The following is a 16,828-nucleotide window of genomic DNA, read 5'->3' on the forward strand; positions in this document are numbered from 1 at the left end:
GAATAGGCACTAGGTAATAGATATTTGAGGGGGACAGGGCTTGTCCCTAATGTCTATAACACAAATGTGGATAGGTGCACAAGCAAAAAGTCCAAGATGTATCCAGTATGTTGATTTCAAATTTTCTTATTTATTGGAATTCAACAATTTCAAAAAGATCCAGCCAAAGTGTTTTGTTACAACGTGTGGACTGAGAGACACACTTAACATCAACATATAACTACTTAACATAAATATCTATTTAACATAAATAGCAAACATGATAATATTCACCAAATAACAACATACATAATGTTAATATCGAACTGGCACATTGAACATTAAGACTATATACACATACTAAACAAATATATAAAAGCTAAATTGTAACAAAAAATAATAAATAAAACTCCACTAATGACAAACTATGAAGAAAATAACCTATGTTCTGCAATAACATATTGCAAACATAGCTTGAATATACATATATGTAAAAAAATGGCCATTACTACAAAATTAATATCTTGACAAATTGACTTAGAATTACTCTTAACCATAAAAATCTCACCTTAGTATAAGTACATGTAAGAAAGCCTGTATCATGCGTAGTGAGTACTATGATTTCTTTCCAAATCATAGTTGTGTAAAATGCATACGTATCGTATGTAGTTAATTCCCATCTAAGCATGATCAGCGATAGTTCATGACAAATTATGTCATTAAAATTCCAAATATAGTGGTCGAGATACCACAGATTAATGAATCAATACCTGCATGAATAATACTCAAATACGATCAGTTAGTGAAAAGGAAATACCACAAGTTCATTGAAATGTATTAATCCATTAGAAACATTTATTTTAAATCAGAACAAATAAACCCCATATGGAAAGAAGAATAACCCATGCTGATAGGTGTTCTGTAATATGGAACCCATATCTGGCCAGTGGCCTTAAGACCACTATAAATTTTGGAAACTCAATAAATTAGTCTTGACCACAGCGAGAGCAAAAGCAGACCAAATATTGCACAAACAGAAAAATAAATAAAAAGACCCGTACGTAACCAACACTTGTGAACCAATCATCAGAATTCCCAACATATCGCATATCACCAGGAACCTGCAATATAGCAGTAACATTAAATCAGAGGCATGAGAACATCAAAAACAGCCTTGCATATGCATTTAATCAGTGTAGAGAAATTATAGCCCCCGAGAATGTCTAATACAAGCTCCATCTGTGGATTTCAGACACACTTTAGCTATAACCACAAAAGTATCATATAACGAGAACAAGGGGTCGTGAAAGTAATAGTAATCATATATACTCCCATTCGGAAAAAAAAGGCTGAAGATGAAGAGGATAGAACAAGCCACCCACTAGTATTTGTGCATTATCACTATGATTAATAGTCAATAGGGACACAATATAAGAACATCAGATCCACCACCATATGCATGCAGTGCGCTAAGAATAAGCATTCCCATAAGACCCTACATTGATAAGTATTAGCTCCTCGAAACTTCTGATATTGGAGCATGCCAAAGGTAGTCATGCCTCTGCTCCCTACTAAGGAGGAGCTCATGTGGTTTAAGGGTAGTTCTCCAAAATGCAACATGTGATCCTCATTCGTTAGCCATCATCATAAAGAGAACTATAGTGGCCATCTTGGGTTGGTCATTGAAAACGTCTACCTATATTGTAAACGGTAAATGAAATCCTCCCTGATTGAAAATCCAATTGAATATACCGCTATCCCAGTTAAATGTTAAATCAAAATAATAAATGAACTAGAAAAGAACCTAAAGTTTATTAATGCATCAACTAAAGGTCTGTTGATATTATCAACTCAATCTATCTTGAGTTTAGCGCATAGTAGATGTATGAAAGTAGGATCTGCTTCTTATGGTTACCACCACTATTTGCTTAATGTGATACTGTTTTTGAAAAGTCTGACTGGGATCCTGTTAATCAGGACCCCAGTCTATCTGCTTCCTCCCTTCCTTCTTCTCCAGTCTATCCCTAGCGCCTGGAAACCCACTGTGGGTAGCTGTGCGCGATACAAGCTTAAATAAATAAATAAATAAATAAACTGTTATTTTATGTACTTAGGTGCACTCCAGATTGGATACTGTGGTACCCTTGTCAGTCCCCAGTATATGGTACCCATGCACCCAGGTCATAGGTATCCCAGAGGCCTCCCATGGGCTGAAGCATGTATTATGCCACCCATGGGAGGCCATGCAAAATGGAACCTACAGGCCTGCCATAGCGGCCTGTGTAAGCTGGTGCATGCAAGATATAGGATTACTATATCTAAGGATCACTGCACTTAAAACCTATTAGACACCCCGCTAGCAGCTATTTGCAATCCTGAGGGCAGGATGCTTGGTTCTAAGTGAGAGGGTGCCACTGCATGAGCAGGACACCCCTGCAGCCTACAGAGTCCATTCTCCGAGGTTGTCAGTGAGGCAGCCATGTACGACATACGGAGTGGCATTATGCGACCACATGGTTACCAACTCTTAAATGGATGAAACTAACCACATTGTGTTTGGTGTCAGACATTGTGGAATCATACCCCCATACCTGTAACTGGTGTGAGAGGTATGATTCCACCCTTCAGAAGCAAGCTTTGTGGGGTCCCTGGTGTTCCCGGTACTAGCCTTCTAGTCCCGGACAGCACAAAACGGTGACCACCTCTCAGACAGGATTTAGTGTATTAGGGCTGGGTGGGTGCACTTGCAAGTGACTGAAAGTCTACTTGAGGGGCACATTTTGTGTCCCTGTGCATAGTCCATTTCAACCCAGTCCTCGGAGTTGTTGTCTCCCACTCTGGTGTGAAGCTGGGCAAAAGACATGGGAGTAACCTCCCCACTGTCCAGACCCTCCCCTGGGAGAGTCTACTGAATCTTGAAACCCTCTTCTGTGTGTACAAAAGGGCTTACCTGGTTGTAGAACCTTAGATTCAATGTGGACAAGATTCTGACTCAGAAATCATTGAACTTCGACCGCCTGGACACTCTGGACTTTGCTGGACTTCGTTTGGGCTGACTTCATCTCACTCTCAGTCTGAAGCATCATCTGTGCCCGTGTACCATACAGGATCCGTGCCGGACCTGCGGAGCATCTGGTGAAATCGCTCGAGGTCCTCTTGAAACTTCTTTGCCTCCACTTGAGGATCGAGTTCCTCTTGTAACTTCTTTGCCTCCACTTGAGGGCAAACTTTGCATTTTTTGGGCATCCCTAGTTGTCCAAGGCCTACCCTTAGTCCCCTGCCTTTGATGAGTCTCCTGGACCTTGCTGGTCCGAGCCCTAACCTTCATTGACCTTATGCGCGGGTTGTCATTGCCAAGGCTTGTTGGTGCTCCCGCCAGACACTGACCCCTCAGCACCTGACATCCTTCATGGGACAGCTCGTATCTGGCTCCTGCTCTCCCTCGACATCTCCTGGTCACAGTGGCTGCTGAGTCAAGAACCCCCTAAACGCACCTGAAGCGCCTGACATTCGTGGGCATTCATTTACGTGCCCCTGGTCACTCCTGAATGATCCAGACCCTGTCCCCTCTGTTTTCAGGTACTTTACAACACAAATCCACCTTTGGATTCCAGTGGGCACTTTTCTTCCTTTGACTAGTCGCTCTTCTTCGAAGTCCTCCATTGGGTTCGATAGCGGTTTCTGATGCCAATTCAGACCTATGCACCTGGCTTCCCTGGGATAGGTAACTTTAGTATTTCAGTATCCATGGGTGGGGTGGCTCTCCTACCTCCTAACTGCCACTGGGTTTCTTCAAAGTCTACTGGAAAGGCTCCCTAAACTCTAAAACATCAACCTATACTTCCACATAGAATTTTACGGAGCACAAAGTCTTGTTTCCACACTGCACCCATCCTCTATGGGGTCCCTACTTATTCACCTTGGGTGGTTCCTTAGGTTCTCAGCAAATCTACAACCTCTAGACACTGCCTTGACTCGAGTCGTGGTTCTTATACCACTATTTTAATATATTGTTTGGTTCCCCCCTGGGGCCCACTGTGTATTAGTGCTATTTACTATAATTTCTGTGCTTAAGTATTGTGTCCCTTGTGAGTATCATCATGTAGAAGATACTGTGTCATACTAGAGAGTGTTATATTAATAAATACATATTTTTATAACTTTTGTGTGGTTCTCCTTTCATTTAACCAATACTATAAGGTTGCATTCTGGTAAAACAAGCTGCTTAACCTTCATTCAATCCTAAACCTGAAGGCTGCTCTTTACAGCTACCACTTGGATAGCTTTCTAAGGTTGTCTTTGACCTCTTAAATCACCGTAAGGGTTGTTTAGACATCTGCATGGTGCCCACTTTAATTAGTGGACAGGATACACCACGCCAACTTCTTACAGGAGATAAGTCCCATTCCGAAAGGAGATTTGTCGGAATCAATTTCGTAATGATAGGAGCCAGACGATATTAATTTTATTTTTCCTCCTTAAATTGTAACAACACCCCACCGAGTTGACCCATATATTATTAAAAAAAAATTGAAAATAATACACTTGAAAGCAAAACCTATATTCTGCATTAGACACAGCATTCCACCAGTTATAAGATGGTTAGTCAAATACTCAGGATATCAGATCCCATATATTATAAGCAATCCTTATTACATCAGCCTTATTGAAAGGGGAAAGCCATGAGTAATACTAAGAATATCAGATCAAAAAAATGCAAATTAACAAAAGGACATCTACAATATTCTTATCAAAGCTGTCATGGCCATGTTTAATCACTTATGAGAATGCTAGGCCTCAATACATACTTTAAGGGCAAACACCATAAAACGGGAGGGAAAAGAACTAGACTAATTGGCTACTCCCATTTGGAAACTTATGTAAAGTTTCAGGGACAACGTGCAAGATGTTCAACCCAAATTATCAGTGTTATGTCCGTCAATAATCGCTCATAAGCAACATATCCATTTCACCTCTGTTTGCCTTAAAATTAATTCCCTGTGTCCACCGCGGACATTCGCTGTGGCATGGTCAATGTAAAAAACCTGTAACTTTTGTAATTGGGGTGAACCATCCCATAGTGCTCAGACATAGGATATCTCATATCACCATTTTTCAGTGCTCTGAGGTGGATCTATTTGCATATCTTAAGACTGGGGGGATGTGCTTCCCACGTAAATCAAATTACACTTGCAGCCTAATACATATACCCCACGGCTAGTATTACAAATGATGAAATGTCTTATACTGGGTTCATAAGCTGTATTGAACATGAATTGCTTTGTTTTATTTCTACCTATTGGGCATACATTACAAGAGTAGGATATATAGAATTTGCATGTTTTTTGTGGCAACCAAGTTCCTGTTTGCTGGGTCATTGTCCTGTAGCCTGGGCAAAGTGTATCCCTCAATGTTCACCCCTCCTAAAGACTACCAATGGAAATCTACCAATTGAATTCTGGAAACCCTGGATATCCAACAAGAGATGCCAATGTTCTCTCAAGATGTTGAGAATCTTGTTGCCATGTGAGCTATATCTAGTGAAAAAGACTACTCCATTGGATTTTGACCTACCATGTCTCTTTTTGTTATGTGGACTGATCTGCAATCTTGTTTTTTTGCCAGCCAGTGTATCCTAGTTTCAGCATCCACCAGAACCCTAGTATCATAGCCTCTGCTCTGGAAGTGCATTTTTGTGTTCATGTTATTTGCCCTGTAATTACAATCTTCACTATAGTTTCTCCTTACACGTACCATCTCACCATACGGAATATTCTTAATTACAGAATTAGAATGCACACTGGATGCATGTCAAACACTGTTGCATGCTTTTTCCTTGCTGAACAGCTTGCTGTTTAAGGCACAATCTTTAACATAGAAGTTTAAATCAAAGAAATCAATTTAATTTTTGGGAGATATGGTCAGTTTCATATTAAAATGGGTTCTCCTTCAAATAAGCAAAATATTCAAGTAACGCCTTATTGGGACCTGCCTAGAGGCGGATAATGTTGTCAATGTGCCTCCCCCAAAAGACTATGTAATCCATCCAGGGTAAGGCACATTTTCCCCAGGCATGCTCCCTCTCATATCAGCCAATAAGCAGGCAAGCATAGGAGGGGGAAACCCTGGAACCCATAGCCGTCCCCTGTACTTGATGGTACCATTGACTGTCATGCAAAAACATTTTTTTGCTAGAATAACATACATCACGTCAAGCAACATACTGTTATATTCAAAATGGTCCATTCCCTCCTTGTCTAAGTAGAATCGAGTCACCATAAGTGCAAAATATTTTTTTGTATATATTTGTATATATTTGTATATATATATATATATATATATATATATATATATATATATATATATATACAAACTAGTCACATCTAGATCATTCGGCCAAGGGAAATCATTAAACTAGTAGGGGACACCACATCCTATATAATGGGTTGCTCTAGGGGGGGGGAGCACCCCTTATGGACCGTAGGTAGAAAATAAATGCAAAGAAACCTTGCTTGATCTACCAATAGACACCAATTCTCATTTTCCAAAAGTAAGCCAACATCCCTCCATTACCCCAATTTCATATTGATGAGAATGGTGAGTTCACTAGTAGGGTTTAGTTTTAGAAGTTCATAGCAGTGGCTGTCATTAAGTTGCCAACTGATCTCATTCATGTAATCCATCTTATTCATGATGACCACATTGTCGTCTTTGTCTGCCTCCCTGATTACGAAATTGGCATCATTTCGTAGTCTCAAGAGTGCCTGTTTCTCTAGATATGATAAATTCTGTTGCTGGTGTGAGCCAAATCTCATGGGACTATTCAAAATGTGAAATTTAGATGTTACTCTCCCATTAAACACATCAATGTTCCAATGATATCCCATAGATGGAACAAATTTGGACTATGGTCACAAATCACTGTCAATATTAAAATTTTAAGTCTCATTCTGTTCACCCAACAACGATCTTATATCAATAATCACATCATCTTCTATAGAGAGAAGACACTGAAAGTCCCATATTTCAGAGATAGTATATGATGAAGACAAACCTTCAGGGACATGAGTTTCAGGTTTATATGGACATCCAGAAAAAAACTCCTTTAATTTAAAAGATCTTACTAATTTAAATAAATCATCATGCAAATCAACTCCATAGCACCTCTGTGTAGGAAAAAGATTTAAACCATTTTGAAGAACATTAGTTTCATTCAAATCAAGAAGTGTGTCTGATAAGTTAATGATCTCCAGGTCCCTGCAAATACTCTTGGTGCTCACAATGACAAGATCAGCATTAACAATTTCATTTGAGATATAATTCCCGAGACAAAAGAACCCTTAGTTCTTATTTGAACGGGTTTGAACAACCAGTTTGGTTGGTGTTTTTCCGTTTGCCCCTCCTCCCCCTCTTCTGTTTTTTTTGCCTCATTCATTTGTTGTTTGTTGCTTAGCTGTAATCTTGCTAGTTCTTTCTGAAAGGAGGAGGCTCCTTTTCATAAAGATCATTCAGATGTAGCATTGCTTGAGTTGGTACTACTAATAGATGCAATTGCGCTATTGCTACCTACTTTTGCCTAATCAATATCTTCTCTTTCCCTCTTCCTATCATCCATGCTGTTCACATTGTCATACTTCTTAGGAAAAGTAGTTACAGCCCTCTCTATAATCTCAGTCATCACATTTGATCCGATGAATTTTCTTATCTATCAGGTATTGTTGATTGCTTTCAATTACTTTATCGAGTGTATCAGAACTTTTTAACTTAAGTCCTTGCATTCCATAGCATCAATATCTTCTTCAATAGCCTCAATTAAAAGTTTTTAATTTTAATTTAGCCCCCTTTTTCTGTAACATGTTATAATAAAGTCTGCATCATAGTATAGGAAGTACCCTCCAAGTTACTCTCTCAATCAGCTAATAAATCATCACTTAAATCCTCAAAAGTAGGGAATACTCAAATACATAGCCCCTTTCTCTTTTTCATGTTTTTAACATATCGTTTCAGTGTGATCCCATCCCACCACCGTGCCAACTCTTATTTCTGTAGGCATTCTAGTTTTAGTAACTGGGAACATAGCCCCCTATTTTGTTTGGCCCCTGTGGTGGTGGCTCTGAGGTAAAACCCCTGCCAAATAGATCCTATGCCAGTTCTTCCCTTCCGTTACTTGTTCGTGGCATGATGTAAATCCAATCACAGCTGATGGGTTCAGTAAAGTCCTAAACTAAGTGAAAAAACTGTTGAAATAACGCCTTACTAAAAAGACTGCACTAATGAGAAATCATAAAGAAAATAACCTACATGCTACATTCCTATATTGCAAACATAACTTTAATATAATATATGTCTAAAAATACAAGGACATTACAACAAAATGAATATCTTGACAAATAGACTTAAAATTACTGTTTGCAACAGTAGATGATCCCTTAACCATAAAAATCTCACCTTATCATAAAACATGTAAGGATGTCCATATCATGTGTAGTGAAGTCCTATGATTTTTTCCCGAATCATACATGTGTATAAAGCATCCGTATCATACCTAGTCAATTCCTACAATTCCATCCAAAGCATGATCAGAAATAGTTCATGACAAATTATGTCATTAAGACGTGAAATAAAGTGTGTGAGATACCACATATTCAATTACGAATACCTGCATGAATAATACAAGAATACTATCAGTTATTGAAAAGGAACTACCACAAGCACTTGAAGAGGAACTAATCCCTAAGCGGCATTATTCAAAATCAGCACAAATAAACCTCATATGGAAAAAAGAATAACCCATGCTGATAGGTGTCCTGTAATATAGATCTGACATAGTGGCCTTCAGACCACTACAAGTGTTGGAAACTCAAAAAACGAGTCTCGACCACAGCAAGGGCAAAGGAGTCCTAATTGTGCACAAACAGAAAAATAAATAAAAAGATCTGTTCATAACCTACAATTGTATACTCATCATCAGAATTCCCAACATATCATAAATCACCAGGTACCCGCAATCTAGCAGCTGCGTTAAATTAGTCCCCAATGTAATGAAAGAATTGTGGGTGCTTCTTCAAGGCACACTGGTCCAACTGCAATCCGTCAGTTAGATATGTGACTAATAAAAAAGGTGGGGGCTGATTTTCTCGGCGTGAGAAAAAGCAGCTTCTCCAGCGCGTCAAAGGCGAGGGGCGGCTTCCGTGGGCTCTCGCATCAGCTGGGCTCTCGGGCAAGTAGATAGCGCTCTGTTCCAAACCACTGTGTCTTTGCTTAAGGCAACTGTTGGTATATTTATACCTGAAAGGTGCCGAGTTTGAAGTAAGGTTGGACATAAGACATCACTAAGAACTAACAGTTCTTTCTGGACTCCAGGAGTTCTTGTTCAAATCAAAACAAAAGCAGGGGGGATTTCCCGGGCTGCTGGAGGCTTGGTTTGTTTAAAGAACGTGCTGTGCTTTCTAGGAGTCAATGGGACTAGCCGTGCTGTGCTTTGGACTGCATGGGCTATTACTGAATATGGATATGCATCTTATGCCTTTATAAGGATATTATTAATTATAACCACATAAGGGCATGAATCGGGAATATCGAATTAGGGTCCTAGATAGAAATATAACACTAGGCCTCATATGGTGGGATGGAAGGGGGGAGGGGAGGGAGGGCTAGGCTTGGGAAAGTGGCGGGGGTTGGGTGTTAGTGTGTGGGGGTGAAAAATCAGCAACAGTAAAGGCACAGGCCTATGGATCTTAGAACATACATGAGGAAAAAAATCTTTATCAATGAAGGACTATGCATTATGTAATATGGTGTCGTGGTGTTTTGGTAGATGTATTGACGGATGTATCTCTCTGGTATATAGGGCATTTGATAGTAATGTTATTCATTTCTTTTATTGGGGAAAATGGATAAGAAAATTAGGATCTGTACCTTGAATATTTGTGGGCTTAATGATTTTAAGAAGAGACTGGAATTAGCTAGGCTCATTCAACTGTTACATATCGATTTATTATGCCTACAGGAAACACACATTTCATGGGCTAACCAGGAGTATTTGAAGGATATGGGGCTTGAATTAGCAGTGTGCTCTAAACAAACAGGGGTCAAAAGGGGGGTGGCAATTTTTTTGAAACGTGGCATGGGCAATTGCTCCAGCAATATACTCCAACCCCAACCAATTCCTAGTGACGCGCCATGCGCAATACTGGCGCGACTAGAAGAAATACCTATCTTCAACTTAAGCAGCAAATCCCTCTCCCCGGTAACAGAAAAGCTATTAACCAAAGGGCTCTCTTTTGTCCCCCACTGTAACATCAACAGATTTGAACTTTTCAAAGATCTCATGGCCTTCTTTAGGAAGATCAGACTCCAAAACTTCTTTGAGGCTAATACCACAGAAGTAGAAAATTCCACCAATCTATCAGGTCTAAAACCACCATCCACCTTTCTACCAACTCTAGAACAAGTATCACCAGAAATTGCTACATTTGAGCATGTAGTGTACAACAAACTCACAGCAGCCACTAAATATATACCCCCTCCCAGTTTCAACATCTCTTATGAGGAACATCAAGCCCTTGCAGATCTAAAAACAGATAAAGACATTACGATCAAATGTTGCGACAAAGGGGGAGGCATAGTGGTCATAGACACTAACCAATATATATTGAACATGGAGAAACTACTGCACAATACCAACCACTACACTCCAGTTCAAAAAGACCCCACTAGAAGAGTCCAATCGGCGATTCTGTCCTTAACAACTAAGGCCCTTGACGACAATGTAATCTGCGAAAAAGGAGTGGCAATTTCTCAATGTTCGCCAACCCAAAATGGCAGCAATATATGGTGTCCCAAAGATACACAAAAACAGCCATGATCCACCGTATAGACCTATAGTCTCCACCATTGGATCCATTACCGAACCTCTATCAAAATACATTGATACCATCTTAAGGCCCCATATACCAAAAACTCCATCCCATGTCAAGGATACGAGAGATATCATCAATATCGTGGAATCTCTTACCTTTGACCCTGACAGGCAGTGGCTAGCCACTATGGATATAGAGGCTCTCTACTCAAATATTCCGCAACCAGGAGCCGTCCATGCTGTCTCCTGGTTCATTGACGCTTATCAAATTGACTGTCCAAAAGATTTCATCTTGGATTGCTTAAAAATAGTCCTATCAGAGAATACCTTTGACTTTAATGGCTCTCTCTACCAACAAACCATGGGCGTCAGCATGGGTGCTTCATGCGCGCCCACCGTAGCCAATATTTATATGGCCGAATTTGAGTCCAAATTCATTTACAATGAAATTGCCCCCTTTAGCGAGTCCATTTCATCATGGGCTCGCTATATAGATGATATCTTTTTCATCTGGACCTCAGAAACAGAACCGCTATCCACCTTTGTGTCATGGCTCAATTTATGTGACAAGAACATGCACTTCACTGTTACATCTAGCCAAACACGTGTTGAGTTCCTAGACATCAACATCATTAGTAAGAACAACCGCCTTAGTGTAGACCTGTATGTGAAGCCAACCGCCCGCAACACGTTACTGCACTATACCAGTTACCACCCTAAAACCCAGAAGTCTAGCATCCCTTTCAGTCAGTTCCTTCGGGTTCGAAGGAACTGCTCTTCAGTCACAGACTTTGACAGAAGAGCAACTGATATGAAACTCAAATTCATATCTCGTGGATACCCTAAGCGTCTAGTACGTGAATCATATAAAAGAGCAAGGTTATTTGACAGACAGCACCTATTAACACCCCAAATCAAAGAACCACAATCCAAAATGGTCTTTGTGACCAGACACTCCACCATGAATGCGAAGCTTCAACACATCATATTCTCCAACTGGCACATCTTGAACGCAACAAAACCCAAAGAAAGTCAACTCCCTAAGCCTATGTTTGCATATAGGAAAAACAAAAACCTAAAAGATCTGGTTGTAAGATCAAGAATGGAACCTAACAAAACAGCTCTCACACAAAGAACACTCACTGACTTGAGCCCAGCAATAGGCAACTACAAGTGCCTGGATTGTGCTGCCTGTGAATTCGCAATTGAAACCAAAGAGCTGAATTTTAATAACTGCAGCATTCGTTCTCGAACTCTCACCAATTGCAAAACCACTAATGTGGTCTATCTCCTACTTTGCCCATGTAACAATGGCTACGTAGGCGAGACAGCACGGATGATGTCCACACGCCTTTCAGAACACAGATCAGCCATCCGCACAGGTAAAACACAGGCTCCCCTAGTCAAACACTACCAAGAGGCCAAACACAATCCCAACGACATTCGTTGGTTCATCCTGGAAAAAATCCACAAAACGTCTGGTACACTTAGCACACAGGTTTGCAAATGTCGCGAAGTATATTGGATTTTTACCCTAGACACTTACCAAAAGGGCATGAATAACAAAATACCATGGGACCAAGTACTGAAACATAACTATGGTTAAAAAGATAGCCCAACGTCCCATTAGTACGGACATTTTTTGACTCTCACCCCTACTTAGACACTTTATGTTTGTGTTCACCATCTTCTCCTTTATTTTAACAAACCTCAAAATAAATCCCTCTTGCAGATCTGAACAAACGGATAAGAATCACACTTATCATCAAGTACCTAGAAGTCTACTTCACCCTTCCAATATGTCCGCCAGTTCTCGGTATTGCTACAGGACGCTATCTAACATAGTCCGTCATCGATTTCTAGGCCATTCTAGACGCGCCAACCACTGAAATTGACCTCAAGGGTTCAAATACAATCGGCGCCACTTAGTCCTTTCGATCCTTGGCTCTACCTGGTTAGACGCCGGCAGACCCCACCATCGGAAAGCGAACAGGAGACAACCATCAGGTAAGCACCGACGGCATAGGTCAACGCTCGATTAAATAGCGTTCATATACGCTTCCCTAAACACAGCCTAACAGTAACCGTTAGCTCTGTGTCTCTATTTTTGCCGTGCAGATTGTCCTCGCACCGCCTTCAACATGACGGCACCCGCCAGCTAAACCCTGGAAGCCCACAGACCCCCATTGTAAACACAGTGGACGCAGGCCAAAGGTAATCAGTTGTAAATAAATACCCGTTTTTTACCACTGCTATAGAACAACACGCCATTCTAATACGTTGGCACTGCTTATATTCCTTCTGACATACAGATTGTCAGCGCCACTAGAAGCCCACGGACCCCCATTATAAACACAGTGGACGCAGGCTAAAGATAATTAGCTGTAAATAAATACCTGTTTAATATCATTGTTATGAATAACACGCCATTCTAAAACGCTGTCACTGCTTATATTCCTTCTGACATACAGATTGTCAGCACCACAAGAAACGTCCAGAGACCCCCACCCAGAGAATCTATGAACCTACCTTACAGGTACTTATTGGGCCTCTATTATCATGACCAGTAGCACCCCCTCTTTCTGATAAATATCACTAACAGCTTATCATGAATGTCTCCTGACATTTAGGTTACCTGCATAACATTTCTCCTGCGCCCGGAGCACGTAACCTTGCTATTATACAAGACCACCTCTACAGGTAATATTGCTGCGTTGTCCCACCGATTGAGTCTCATGATACTAATATGACCCATATAACTCCTCCCCACGCTCTTCTCATTCAACAGCTTAAAAACTCGAAGCGTCCCCTTATTTAACAAGACGCCCACTGAAAAAGAAAATAACAATACAGGTACTCTTCCATTACGTAATCCTCTTGCCTTACTTTTCTGAATCTCCATTGTTGTGAATTACTAAATCTCGCACTTTAATCATGTCCGTCTGCAGCGCTCAAGCTTCAAAGACAAAGCATCCCGTAGGTCCAGATTTCTCTACCCTTTCCCTCCTGTGAGAATCGGCACCATCTATTCACTCAGGTACAATCATGGCTCTTCTCATGCCCCCAACTGATCTGTCTTTTCACCCTCCCCCTTTTTTCTTTCCCCCCCCCTTTTCCTCTGCTGCTCACAATCTCATCCTTCGTTATCACTCGCACTTTCCCAAACATTCCAACCTGCACACTATTAGCGCATTGTGTCTTTCTGTAGGTAGTATTTAGATCTCAGAATGTCGTTTAAATAACCATCCCATGTGTCCTCTCCCATCTCATTGCCCCCGTATTGTAGCCTGCTGTTCAGCAATATAACGAGACCAGAAATGTACCAGTATAAATGAGCACCCAATTGTATATAATTGTAAATAATAGGACAGGTTTAAGAATCTCCATAGACATTATTGTCATGTTTTGCATCACTGTATAAATGTATCACATGATACCTCTCTCTGTATTTTAACATGTAAATATTCAGGACACTTCACGGACATTGACAAGCACTGCTATTGTTTATATCTTTCTATATGTATAGGTCCATTTGGATACTCACATGGCTCCCTGATGAAGGCCCTCAGCCGAAACGCGCGTAGATGTCATACTTAGCCATGTTTTTATGTACAGTGTGCTGAAACAACCTTCCACACAACTTTCAAGTTTAAATGAACTACTTTAAAATGTGTATAGGATGCAATAATATGTGTATATATATGTAGATTGAAAGTCACATGTATAGTGGAGGCATGCACACGATAATTACTTGTAATAAAATAATGATGTTTTTTATCAGAATAACATTTGAATAAAATAAAAGCCACATTTTTGTATCACACACCTTGTTCTCTTATAGTTCTTGCTGTCAATTGTCCGTCTCTGTCCTCTACTTTAAACCAGTTCCTAATCACCTTTCTTCCAAATACTATACCTATCCCGAATTAGGAACTCTAGTCGGGGATACCCCTTCTTTCTTACACACATGGGCAATTGCATAAAAACAGCAGCTGATAAGTGGGGTCGCTGGGCAATTTGTGAAGTTAGGATTAACCAAAACATCTTCACTGTGTTTAATTTATATGGACTTAACTTGGATGACACTGAACTGCTGAAGTTCTTTAATGTGGAATTGGCCCAATGGTCCCAACCAATGGTCATTTGTGGAGACTTTAACATTCATATTGATGCTCAAATGGACATAAGGTCTAGTAGTATCTATAGTGGGCGGAAGAAACAGGTTTTCAAGTAATTGAGAGATCTGATTTTAGACCAAGGCCTGTATGACGTTTGGAATAGAGAGCACCCGGAGGACATTTTTTTCTGCTCCCCATTTTAAATTTGTGAGGTTAGACTATTTTTTCGTGTCATCTATTTTTTGGGGGAATGTGAGTATTAAGATACACCCTAAACTGATATCTGATCATAATCCGGTGACTTTGAAGATATTATTGGGACCAGATATGAAAGAAGGGAGGCAAGCTTGGTCGTTTGACAGAAAACTATTGCTTGATGAAGATTATCGTCAGTTTATGACGAAGATAATTCTGGAACTTTTTTAATTAAAATTTCAAATGTTTCTCAGTTAGATTTGCCCAGTCATCAATGTAGCACAGCCTATTTCCTATAATAACACATAAGGAGTCTGTCCTACACATAGGACCTAGATCTCACAAAATGAATTTTAACAAAGACTAAAATGGTAATTGGATTTACACGTTGACGTTTTGGTCTGTCTTGTAGTACATCTATTAGACCATCTTCAGGACAGAACAATTCATATGAAGATCCAATGCCCCTTGTTCAATGAGTCAAAGGCTCATAATATTTAATTATTATTATGTGACTCTCTAATGCACATCAATTTTCTTGGCTCTATCTGTCATAAAACGTATTGTTCCTTTCAGCAGGCAGACACTTACATGTGGAGCAGCACAAAGAGGACTGCTGGCAGCTGCTGTGACTATGTCATCATGTTGGGCATGACTCACCTCTATTTATTCACTGCTAAGGCGGAGGAGTAAAGTGGAAACAATCAGCATTTGCCCTTCTACTACCCTGTGCAAACTGGTTGAACATACACCACAGTATTTAATAAATACAAATACTCAGTAGCAAGATCTAAAGAATGGCAGAGAGCATCTGTCACTAGTAGAGTTTGTGCCTTCCCTTCTGTTAGATCTGTCATCCTTCGAGTGGTTCTTCCTCCGGGCTTTTTGCGTTTTCCCTTCACGTTTTGCAGATTATTTTTGCTGGTCTTAGGACTCTGAGCACTTTACCACAGCTAACCAGTGCTAAATGGCATGTGCTTCTCCCCTAAACATGACATTGGTGTATATCTGATAAGCATATTTGATGTACCAGTAGGTCCCTTTAATATAGTAAACCAAATACCTAGGGCCTGTATTTCAAATGCTACCAGTGGGCCTGCAGCACCAATTGTGCCACCCACAGAAGTAGACTTTCAAACCTGTCTCAGGCCTGCCACTGCAGTGCCTGTTTGCGCAATTTACTGACACTTCAACTTGGCATGTAAAACTACCTGCCAAGCCTTAAACTACCCTTTTAACCACTATGTCACCCCTAGGGTAAGCCCTAGTTAATCCTAAGGGTAGGGTGCTGTGTAAGTAAAAGGTAGAGCATGTATTTATATGTTTCACATGTCCTGTTAGTGACAAACTATTCTATTTCGTTTTTCACTCCTGTATGGCCTACTCATCTCTTAGGGTAGCATTGGGAATTCCTTAATACACTTTTCAGGCATAATTTCTGATTAGAGATAAGTAGATTTTTCATGTTTCATATCTTTGAATGATAATGACAAATCCTCCTTACTGGTGAAGTGGATTTACCATAACTGTTTTAGAATTGCCACTTTTAGAACGTGAACATTCCTCTGCACTTACTGCTCTATGAGACTGACAGCCTGTCTCCAATATACGTCTGGGGTGGGTGACAGCTACTTTTAGTGCATTTTATCTAGACAGACACAATCACAGGAAGGTG

Source organism: Lissotriton vulgaris, chromosome 3_1 (genome assembly GCF_964263255.1).
Source record: "Lissotriton vulgaris chromosome 3_1, aLisVul1.2, whole genome shotgun sequence".
NCBI lineage: Eukaryota > Metazoa > Chordata > Amphibia > Caudata > Salamandridae > Lissotriton > Lissotriton vulgaris.